Source organism: Fukomys damarensis, unplaced genomic scaffold, assembly GCF_012274545.1.
Source record: "Fukomys damarensis isolate Sample0158 unplaced genomic scaffold, DMR_v1.0_HiC HiC_scaffold_3, whole genome shotgun sequence".
NCBI classification, from domain to species: Eukaryota; Metazoa; Chordata; class Mammalia; order Rodentia; family Bathyergidae; genus Fukomys; species Fukomys damarensis.
Window position 1 is genome coordinate 25,142,292 of NW_022900915.1, and position 10,925 is coordinate 25,153,216.

The window sequence follows — 10,925 nt, forward strand, 5'->3', positions numbered from 1 at the left end:
CTATGTGGCCATGGACAGAATACAAAAAGGCAACAGCAGACCGGTGCTAAGTTCTCACATGGCAAGTGAGCATAACAGGAGGGTCTCACATTCCCCGTTTTTATAGCTGCATTGCTTATTCATGAAGACTCCTCCCTCATGCCCCAAACATTTCCCACAAGACCCTTCCCATTAGGGCCTAAATTTCCAGCCCATGAACTTGAGTGAACATATCAATACCACAGTAGTGTGTATCTAAGACCAATGAAGACCGACTGTTGGCATGGACAAATGTTTTCAGAATGTTCAATATAAACTTAATATGTTTCACATATACCTTCAGTGATTTAGGTTCAGAAAATCATTGTTCAAAAGAAGATAACATTTGCTATTCTTTAATTTGACAACAGAGCACACAGATGTATACTTGTTGTGTCAGAAAATAAACATCGATGGACAGACCAGATATTGAGAAGTAGTTACGCTTGTACTCCTTCTAAAAGGAAGATTCATGGAAATTCACATTCTCTAAAGAACAGCTTGAAGACAGTATTAGAAATATAATTATAGGATAATCTTTTCTGAGACAAGATTTGGTAGGCAATTTATAGTTAAATAAAAATTATTTTAATTATTAAACTATTTGCTAAATTTAAAAAGGCCGGAAAGTTGAAATACATTGCAGCCTGTAGTTTGTGTTGCAGATGAAAATGGCTTGACTTTTGAATTTAAACAAAGGGAATTCAGAATAAGTTAGGATACGCATTGATAATTTTCTAACAGAGAAATAAAACATTGCTCTGATAGTTCATCTCTCAGTGGATCTGCATTGTTGTGATGCAGTGTTGGTTTTGTCATGTTTGGTGTTTGAAACTGAGACTTCACCTGTTTCAAGGTAGTGTCTCAAAACTGGTCACTTTCCTTAGCTAGATCACACAATCGGTACAACTGGACCAGCAATAAGCACCATAATAACTACCAGCCCTCCCCATATTTGGAACAGACAGGCATCACCAACTATAGGCAGCTCCAGTACCCTGAGCTCAGGGTAAACCATGGGTAAGCCCATGAAAGGTAGCTAATCCGCCCAATATACTTGTTCTACAGGAACGGCATCCCATAGCTCCTGTCGCTGTTACCCTGACCTGAGTGTAATCTATGTTTTGACCCTGCCTAGCAGCCTTCTCTCATTTAGAGCAGACCCTAACGAAAGTTCTGGCTTTCCTAATGAGAGGCTCATTGCATTGTTCTCTTTAACAAAAGGTTCTTAAAATCTTTTAAAACACATGTACACTGCCATCTAAATGCTTAGTGTCTTCCTGATCTGTGTTCAGATATGCAGCTTTCTTTGGCCCATGAGTTGATAGTATAAATGACACAAGGAAAAACATTTAAACTATTTGTAACGAAAGACTGACTCTTACACGTGTTCTTCCCTTAAAAAATAATTTATCCACTGTAAACTAATGAAAGTTAAGAGAGCTGAGGTCATCTTAGATGAGCCAGTGTACTACCAAGCTCCGAGTATGTAATTCTTGTCAAAAGTAGCACAACCAGTTTTCAGACATTTTAAAGTGCAAGCTACCACAAGAAGGCATGAGTAATGACAGCCAAGCTGTGTCTAGATGAGTAAAAGTAATTGGACAGTCCAGACATAGGAGTGTCTAGAGGTGTATGCCTCTGAGTTTTGAGCAGTCTGTCAGGCAATGCTACTGTTGCAATGGATAACTGATAAGCACAGCTTGTGGCCAATAAGAAGAAATGGCCTTTAGTTTCTTTCTCAGGGTAAACCAAGATAGCAGAAACTAGATCTTTCTGACCACTGAGAGGCGTGCCAACCTTGTTACTTACTAATAGGAAGATTTCTCTCACATGACAAAGGAAAAATGACTCATTGCTTTCAGGAAGAGGGAAAAATCCAAGGCATTTTACAAGTTTACTTGAGCATGAAGTGATTTCTACTGGATTGCAGAAGCTTACTTCTCATTTATTACTGTGTTCATTTTCTTCTTCTCAAATACAAATGAAAGGAAGAAATAAAATTACAGCCACACTCCTGTTCAATTTGAGAAAATGACAGAGAAATATAGCTCACACTTTAAAATATTAGTCTAAAATATATGTTTTCTTAAATCCAATATAAATCACTAATCTATGTTATTTACTTAGGAGGTCTTAAGTGCATCTTGACTTAGTATATCCCAGGAGCTCTAATGGCATGCCCAACGCAAACAGTGCTGTGCAACACTTATATTTGTATGACAGTTGAAGTAGAGGGTAATCACCTAGATTTTTTCTTATTGGTATCAGGTGATAGTATATGTGCAAATAGATAAAATAAACTCAATTGGATAATTTAGCAGGAACTAAGCCTCCACCAAGAAGAGGGCCATAGAGAAGGGACAAAATTTTCTACTATTACAAATATTCAAAGTGGTCTAATCATCCTGACCAAGCTCTGTTAAAAATCTTTCCTGTTACTCATTGCAGTCTTCCAAATCTATCCTTTATCCATATTTTTGCCACTGGCCAAAGGACATCCTCTTCTGAACACAGTAATTTATCCAGCACTTCAGATGTTTAATCGGTCTACAGCCATACCACCCAGAACACCCAGAGGAGACCAGTTCTCCTCTGATCTCAGAAGCTAAGCACGGTCAGGCCTGGTTAGTATTTGGATGGATGGAGGTTTTAATCAACAGGACAGCCCTCTCTGGGCAGATCATGCACAGCATACTGAGGGCAGGATATTCACCCCCAAATACTCCCTGTAAAACTTCCTTGGGATGCCTAAGATCACTGTGTCTTTCCATGCAGAAGACACTGCACTGTTTTTCTGATTCAAGGTCTTAATATCAGTTCACAGAGTATGCAGTGGCAACTGCATATCCTGTGTTTCTCTTTAGCTTATAACTTTGCAAAATTTTTATAAAGACCAGTGGCTTGGAATTATAATTATCTTGTGTTGTATTTGCCATCTGTGAATTCTGGGCTGACTTACCGGTGCATTATTTACTCACAGTCCTCAAAATTTCCTAAAATATTTAAAAAATAATTCACTGTTTGCAAGAGATATGAAAATCAGTTTAAGCTCTCAGGAAGGTTTTATTTTGTTTGACTTTTGCAAAGAGAGTACCAGAAGAATACAGGGGGAAAAAAAAGACTGAAATCACCATCCTTTATGATTGAGTGGTGAAAACAAACTTTATGGCACAATATGTCACTTTATCAAAGTTATAGTGGATAACACGCAACAATGAACTGTATTCTGAGCAATATAATGCACCAACTTAAACTTCATACATTTACAAAATAACCCCATGATTATCAATTCTATTTATCTTCAGCAAGATTCTTGAGAGAATCAAGCTAGGTAGCAGGTTTTTAAAACAGTATTTTGGAATGTCTTATTTTATCTTAGTTTGGGGTTAATTAAACCAAAAGGCTTAAAAGTTACAAGATCATAATTGTTTAACTCTCTTTTGCCTATATAGTTTATTTACAGACTAAGAATAAAATGGAGAACCATCCAGTTGTGGTAGTGTATCTCAGCTGCAATTGCACAGTTGCAAGTTTTTATAAGATTAATTTTACATATTGAATTTCTGCAGCATGATAGTTTGGCAAATTCAAGTAATTCCTATGAGCAAGCAAAAGACACACTTAGATAATATTTAGGGAAGCGCACTGAATATTTCTTTGAATTTGATATCTGCAGGAAAATTGTCTGTCCGTCTATGTATCTATCTATCTATCTATCTACCTTCTGTCTTCTTACCAACATACCTACCTACCTTTATGGGTTGTTCGAGTAAACATAGCATGTATTACAGAGCACTGAGCATAGTCTACTTTTCCTTATCCTTTGTCCGTGAAAGTGAATAGGCAAGCTTCCTTCTACGCTTCTCCTTGCTTGACAGAATGGCTGAGTCAGTGATTCTCATCCTGTCTGAAGAAACAGCACCCATCAGGGGTCACATTTACATGCCCCATTGAAAAAGAACTGTAGCTGAAAGTGTTCTAATATTTCTGACCCTGCTGTGAAACATATGTGGATCTGTATTAACCACCTACATGTGTTAGGAGTGTAAGAAGCATGGAAAAGCTGTGCAGTTTTATAAAGTGGCAAAATAATTGAAATTTAATGAGGAAGTTCTCTGGGCTGAAAATGACCTCTTATTGCGGTGTCACTGCGTTCCTACTTTCTATCTGGTAGCTGGGGAAAAAAAAATGAATGAATAAGAGCATAAAGAACAGTTGAAATCCCACTGAGCTCATTTTTGCTCAGCATTGATTACTTTCTAGGTGTTCTTTTGCTGCTTAGCCATTCAAAACAGTTTTTTTGGTTGGCTGATTTGGATGCTTTAAGTTTATAAAAAGCAGTAAGAGAGAAACTTTCTTTTAGCGTTGCCATTCAGAATTCTGAATATAGAATTAGTTAACTTCCAAATAATCCTGACTCCATCTTAGTGACACAGTTGCAAATGCCAAAGTTAAATAGAAATACAGAGAAGAGACTCTTATGTAGAAAATTTTGGCATTGAAGAATCAAAGGATTTTTAAAGAGTCATCCAGAGCACACAAGCACAAATAAGAATAGACTCTGGTGTGTTCTCTAGAGAATAAACACGAAGTTATGGCTTTCCCTGGGGCAGAGAAATCTGTGGAATTTATTTCTAAAAGAAAGTTCATTGGCACTTGAAGATGATTGAAAGAGTTGGCAAACTCTGATTGGCAAGCAATTGCATTGCTATTTGAAACTTGTTCTAAAATCGTAGTTGGCAGTTCCATCAGCAGTTGCTAAGCAAAAGTAGTCCTCAAGTTGTGGCAGGATATTTTGTTGGATTGGTTCTTGTCTTGGTTACTTTCTCTTCACTCAAACACTATACCCAACACCCACAACTCTGAGGAAGAAAGGTTTATTTTGGCTCACAGTTTGTAGAGGTTTCAGGCCATAATCAACTGGCTCCTAAGGCAGGCATCATCACAGGGGAGAGACAGTTCATGGCATGGGAAGCAGGAAGCAGAGGGATCAACGGAGGAGGGAAAAAGAAACTGCATAGCCTTCCAAGCCACACTTCCAGAGCCCTTTTCCTCCAGCCAGAGTTCACCTCCTAAATAACATTTAGCTAAGTATCACAACTCCATGAACCACTTTCCAGAAGCCCCCTTGAGAAGACACCTAGATATAAAAGCAATGACAGCTCTGTAAGCTATTTCTGCAGCACATATCCATGACCAGCACTTCCATCAGCCTCAAATTCATTTTAGTGGAATGTACCAGGTATGCAGGACTCCATTTTTTTTAGTGGTTCCTTTATGGGACTTTTTTTATTCCCTCTCCCCTCCAATTACTTTGCTTTAAAATAATCAAATTTCTCAGAGTAAAAATGAATAACACTAGCACCCAAGGAAAATCACACTTAGTTCTTGTTAAAAATGAGTATCTGTGTGATTCATCTTTTATACCACAGGTAACGGAATGTGCACTCTAGTTTAAACTCCTGCTTATAGTCCTTAAAAAAAAATAATAAAAGCATTCCATCAAGTTCTTCTGGATGGTGTTATTGCTGTACATTTGTTGGTAGGTCACTTTCTCTGCTGTGTTTACTTTGAAGGGATCTTCCAATATGTCTCCAATATTACTTTCTTATAGTGTTCCTTTCTTTAGCTGGGATTCCACTTAACTAATGCTTTATTAAGAATCCCTTCCTTGTTGTCACATTGGTTTTCTAACATGTCTTCATAGACATCCACAAGAAAGGCAAATAGGTAAGGGGAACTGTGACTTGGTTGTGAATCAAGTAGCTGATTTAATAGATTGGGATATTTGGAAAGACCACATTCCTGCGAAATCCCTTTCAAATAGTTCCGTGCACTTTCCTTATGTGGTGCAAGCGTTATCATTTCCAGCGTTTACTGGACTTCTCTCTCCATACAGCATGACCTTTGTAGCCAGCAGTGTTAAAAATGACAAAATATCTTTGGTTTCACGCAGAGTTATTTTTCACATCCTCTTTGAGAAGCTGGTCTACATACTGTAGTTTATTATCCCAAAGTCTAAATTCCTGAGTGACCCACTGTGGACTCCTCCCAGCATGGTAATTCTCTGCACCCTGGTTAAGAATATCAGCAATAAACTCAAGCTCCTGAGATGTATCTCTCAGCCATTCTACTAATACTTGCCTATGATGCCAGACTTGATAGTTTTAGGGCTGCTCCTGAATTGTCATAGTGATATAATGCATTTCTTCATGTAGATCCTTTTGAAGTGAACGTAAGAGAACGCTTCGAAAATGCCACAGTTGAATTGCATTTAACTCAATGGCATCCTGAGTGAGCTTCAAGGCACGCTCACTTCTCTCATTACGAGGCGGAACAGCTTGGAAATGATCGTGAACGTCTCTGAACTTTTCACTATAGATGATCTGCACTACTGGATTGGAGCCATCATTCTCCGACACTGGTTCTATGTCAGCCGACTCGGCTCTGTCCCTGTACCTGACGTAGGTGGGTGAGTCCAGGCTCAATAACCCCTCATCCGTAAGGGTTGCCACGGCTTTCCCCGGCCTCCGCTGCCGCGTCTTCCTCCGGGGTCTGCTGGGCAGGTGTGGGCGCGGCTGCTTCTTAGGCTGCTCGCGCTGAGCAGGCTCGCTGACCCCCTCGGTGGCTGCCACTCTCGCCTCATCCGCACATGCCTCCATTTTTCATAATGAAGTTTCACACTGATTTCTTTTTATCTTTTGCCAAGAAAAGAAAGAATTTCAGCTCTTTATTTCCTTGAGAGAAAATTCTTGTTTTGTTTCTTTCTACCGATGCTGCCCACGCATCCGGGGTTCCTAGACAGCTGTGCGGCTGGCCAGGATTCGCGATTCCTCACAGGGTATCTAGGAATCGGTCTCGTCTTCGTCATGGAACAGCTTTTGAAATAATTTTTACCAATTTTTTCTCATTTCTTACTTGGATGAAGTTCCTCTCTCCAGTTAAGTTCATCTTGTCTACCACAGTAATGTAGAATCTCATGTTTACATGCATTCCACTAGTTTGGTTTTTTGAAAATTTTCCCATTTTTTTGCTATTATCATTAAGTTCCCTTTGAATGTGCCATAGTTTGTAACCAGTGAAGTTAAAGAGGTTACTTCTGGCTTTAACTGGCTAACATGCTTCCCGTTGACCTATTTTAGAGAATTAGTAAATTATAATCGTTAGAGGAAGGGACCAAATTCATACATCATTTTCAATTAGCTAAAATGAAACAAACACTTTAGGGCTACAAAACTGTTCAAACATTTAAAAATAACTTTGGATGTCTTCTACAATATGTTATATAATAGCATATATCTAAATATATGCTATATGTCTCATTCTTTTTAATCTTTGGTACTTAATGTGAAATGAAAACATATGTTAATACATGACTATTCATAGTATGTTTATACTATTGCTGCTTAAAATCAACAAAACCTAGAAATAGCTGTTTAGAAATGAGTGAATGGATGTGTAAATTGTAGTGCAACAATTAGAGACTAAAGCTTAGCAATAGAAATAATGAATAACATATATAAAGCAATATTAAGCTCCAAATATTGATTCTGGATAAAATAAACCACCGAAAGGTATACCTAGAAAATCACACATCTATATATCTAGAAGTGAATGTTGATATATCTTGGCAGAAAATTACAGTTTGCCTGGAGGTGGACTTGGATGAACATAAGTTGAAGGAACTCATTATAAAAAGGTTCAAGAAAACTTTTTGGGGGATGTTTATGCATGTTATAGTCACAGTAGTGATGACTTCACAATTGCACATACAGTCAAAATAAAACATTTGTGTGCTTTAATTATCTATGTGGTTTATACATAACCCTTTCAGTTAATAAATTTGTTATTAAACAGTATAAAAAAATAGAATAGAGGTGAATCAGGAAGTTATCAGTTTGCTGAATGTGTTTAATTCTAAAAAATGTGATGGGATTTTTTTGGGGTGATACCAAAAATCAGAGGAAAAATATTTCTACATAAAACATCACGTTAGTAGTTATAAAGCATGTAAATTCAGATATATTTCTTCTTGGTATTATATTATTAAAATATAAAACCCAATATTAAATTGTTGAGTTAATGAAAAGTAAAAATTGGACATCCAATTCTAGGTAATTTTCAACTGCTTTCTATTAAATAATCCTGAAATCCTTTGAAGAAATACATGCAGCTGTAGATAAACTGCAGTGTTGTTAAGATTTTCATGATGTAGAGCTTATAGAGGATACATTGCAAGATTCACCATACATTGCCAAGTAACTCTTTGAGTTCATAGTTTGCTAGTAATTAGAAGTGCCTACCCTTGAATTTAGGTTAATGTTACTATCTATTTAATATTATGTTTGTTAAAATGACAACTATTTCAAAAAAAATTAGCTATGGCTAAAGCAAGAACATGAAAAAAAATCTATATATTGCATCAAAGTGTGTAAAACTGTAAATCAGGATCAATGATGAGCTTCCATTAAGGTAATTCCCCTGCATATGGAATCTTTCAAAGTTTGTGATGTAGAATGAGAGATTTTTTGGAAAATTTACTCAGATATGCAGTTATTTTTATTTCTAAAATTTATATGTATGGATTATTTTGAAAATTGAATGTGGCTATCAAGAAAGCCAATACTCTGTTTTTAGTTTATAATAAAAGTTTACCTAATTATTATTTAAGCTAAATAATCAATATGTAAAAATTTCTTGTAGCAGTGAGCTTATATTAAGGATCTTATTGTATTCAAAGTTAAAAAGCATTCTCTTCAAACATACATGAATTAATGTTTTCTTTCCCTTTGCACCTCACACATACAGGCTCATGTACACACACACACACACATACACACACACACAACACACACACCTTAAAACTAGCTGTTGCTAGAATGACAGTTGGATGTGAATGTTATAATATCTAACATGAAAGAAAATAATTAGTTTTCATGAAAGTAATGTTCAAAAACAAATAATTCCCTTGTAGTTTGTTAAATGGAAGGATTCATTGTGTCTTTTATCAGTTATTTGAGAGTATGTAAACTTTAATGGACATGTTATACATATAGTTTATTTGTTCATCCATGACAAAATACCACAAAATGGGTGGCTTAAAAAACAGAAACTTGTTTTCACCCAGTTCTCAAAGCTAGAAGTTAATAAAATATTCCCAGATTTGGTTTCTTCTGAGACCTCTCAAAGAACCTTTTTGTTCTCCTAAAAAGGAATTTTCTCTGCTTGCATAAAACCATATTTTGTCCCATTTTTTATAAGGTCAATTATCTAAGTGCACTGGGAACCCACCCATAGCCTCAGTGAATCTCAATCTCTTTCAAAAGGATTCATCTCCAAACACAATTATGTTGAAAGCTAGGGATTCAATTTATGAATTTATGGAATACATAGTTAAACTCTAATAATTGCTGAAATAAGAACACCAAGACTATAGGAGACATTTATGTTCATTTGTCTGTGGCCACTGGTTTTCGAAACATGTACCATGGACTGATTTGTTCCTGTACTTAAGGAAGCTATTAAAATTATTCAAATTTCCTATGAGGTATATGGCTATTATATATATTTAAAATGTATCAATAAGGTTGTGTTTAAAAAACAAAATCAGAATTATTCTATTAAGGGATGAAGCTATATCTCAGAATTAGAGCATATGCCTAGCATGTTCGAATTCCTAGGTTTGATCCCCGACATAAATAAAATAAAATAAGTTCAATCCCCGGTACAAAAAAATAAAAAATAGAAAAATAAAATGTGCTTTGGTGATGCAGTAACTTTTTTATTATAAGTGCATTTGCACCTTGAAGGAAAGTACACTTTATGCTCACCCCTTTCTGTTGTTTCACTACAAATGGCCACCATCTTAATCTCCTTTGGGATAGACTGTCCATTTCTAAGAACTAAAAAAGCTGTCCTAATTAGACTTGTTTTAAGAAAGCTTAGTGCGATTGAGGTAAAGAAGGTGATGAAATTGAGATCAAATTTTCAATTATTCATGTCAAAACCTTGCTTTTTCAGATACCAGAACTGTTACTCATCAGACTAAGGAAATTTCATCCTACTGGAATACATGGACATTTAATGAAAAATTATCAGATATTCATCTTCTTTTTCACCATGTACACAGAAGTAATTCTAGTTGAAATGAATAATTTGGATACTTGATATTTCCAACATTTTGGCAAACATAACAGTTAAGATGATGAGAGCATTTATCTGAATAAAAATTGAAAATGAATGCAGACACTGTTTTAGACTTCCAGATTGCCTTTCTTGGTACCTTAAGATTTCCTTTTAATTATAATTAAAATAATACTTTAATACAAAGTAAAATAGCATCCCAAATTTAGGGCTGCTGTAGAAACAACCAGATAATTATGTCCTTTCCTATCAAAAACTCCTCAGATGAAATTAGGGATAAAATGGAATATTCTCTGATCAATTCTTGAGTGATAATTTGAAGAGCACTATTTATTCTTTCAATATAGTGATAGCCAAAAAACAAAAATTCCCAACTGAGCTGTCAGAAACCCATGCGATCATACATCTTTTTCTGTTTCCAATCAAAAATATTTTCAGTGGTCACTTATATTATTGACATTAACTTTGTATTAACAGCTTAGATAAAATTTATGAAGGTTATTGGCTGAAATTAGTTATCACAATTTAATGACACTATCACATTTGTTTAGAAAATGCAGAGCACCAATGTGATCATCTGCAAATGACTGTGATTAAAGAAATGAGAGAAAGCTCTGAAATTAAATTAATAAATGAATAAATATAATCATTATTTGTGCATATATATCATTATATAGATCTTCAAAGCTGTAATATACAAATGTATATTTTATATGGTTTTATATATATATATATATATATATATAGAGAGAGAGAGAGAG

The 10,925-nt window shown here is 35.6% G+C and overlaps 1 pseudogene; it reads right to left on the reverse strand.

Annotated features, from left to right (window-relative positions):
- Positions 1–5,543: 5,543 nt before the first annotated feature.
- Positions 5,544–6,683, reverse strand: LOC104851472 (annotated as a pseudogene).
- Positions 6,684–10,925: the final 4,242 nt, after the last annotated feature.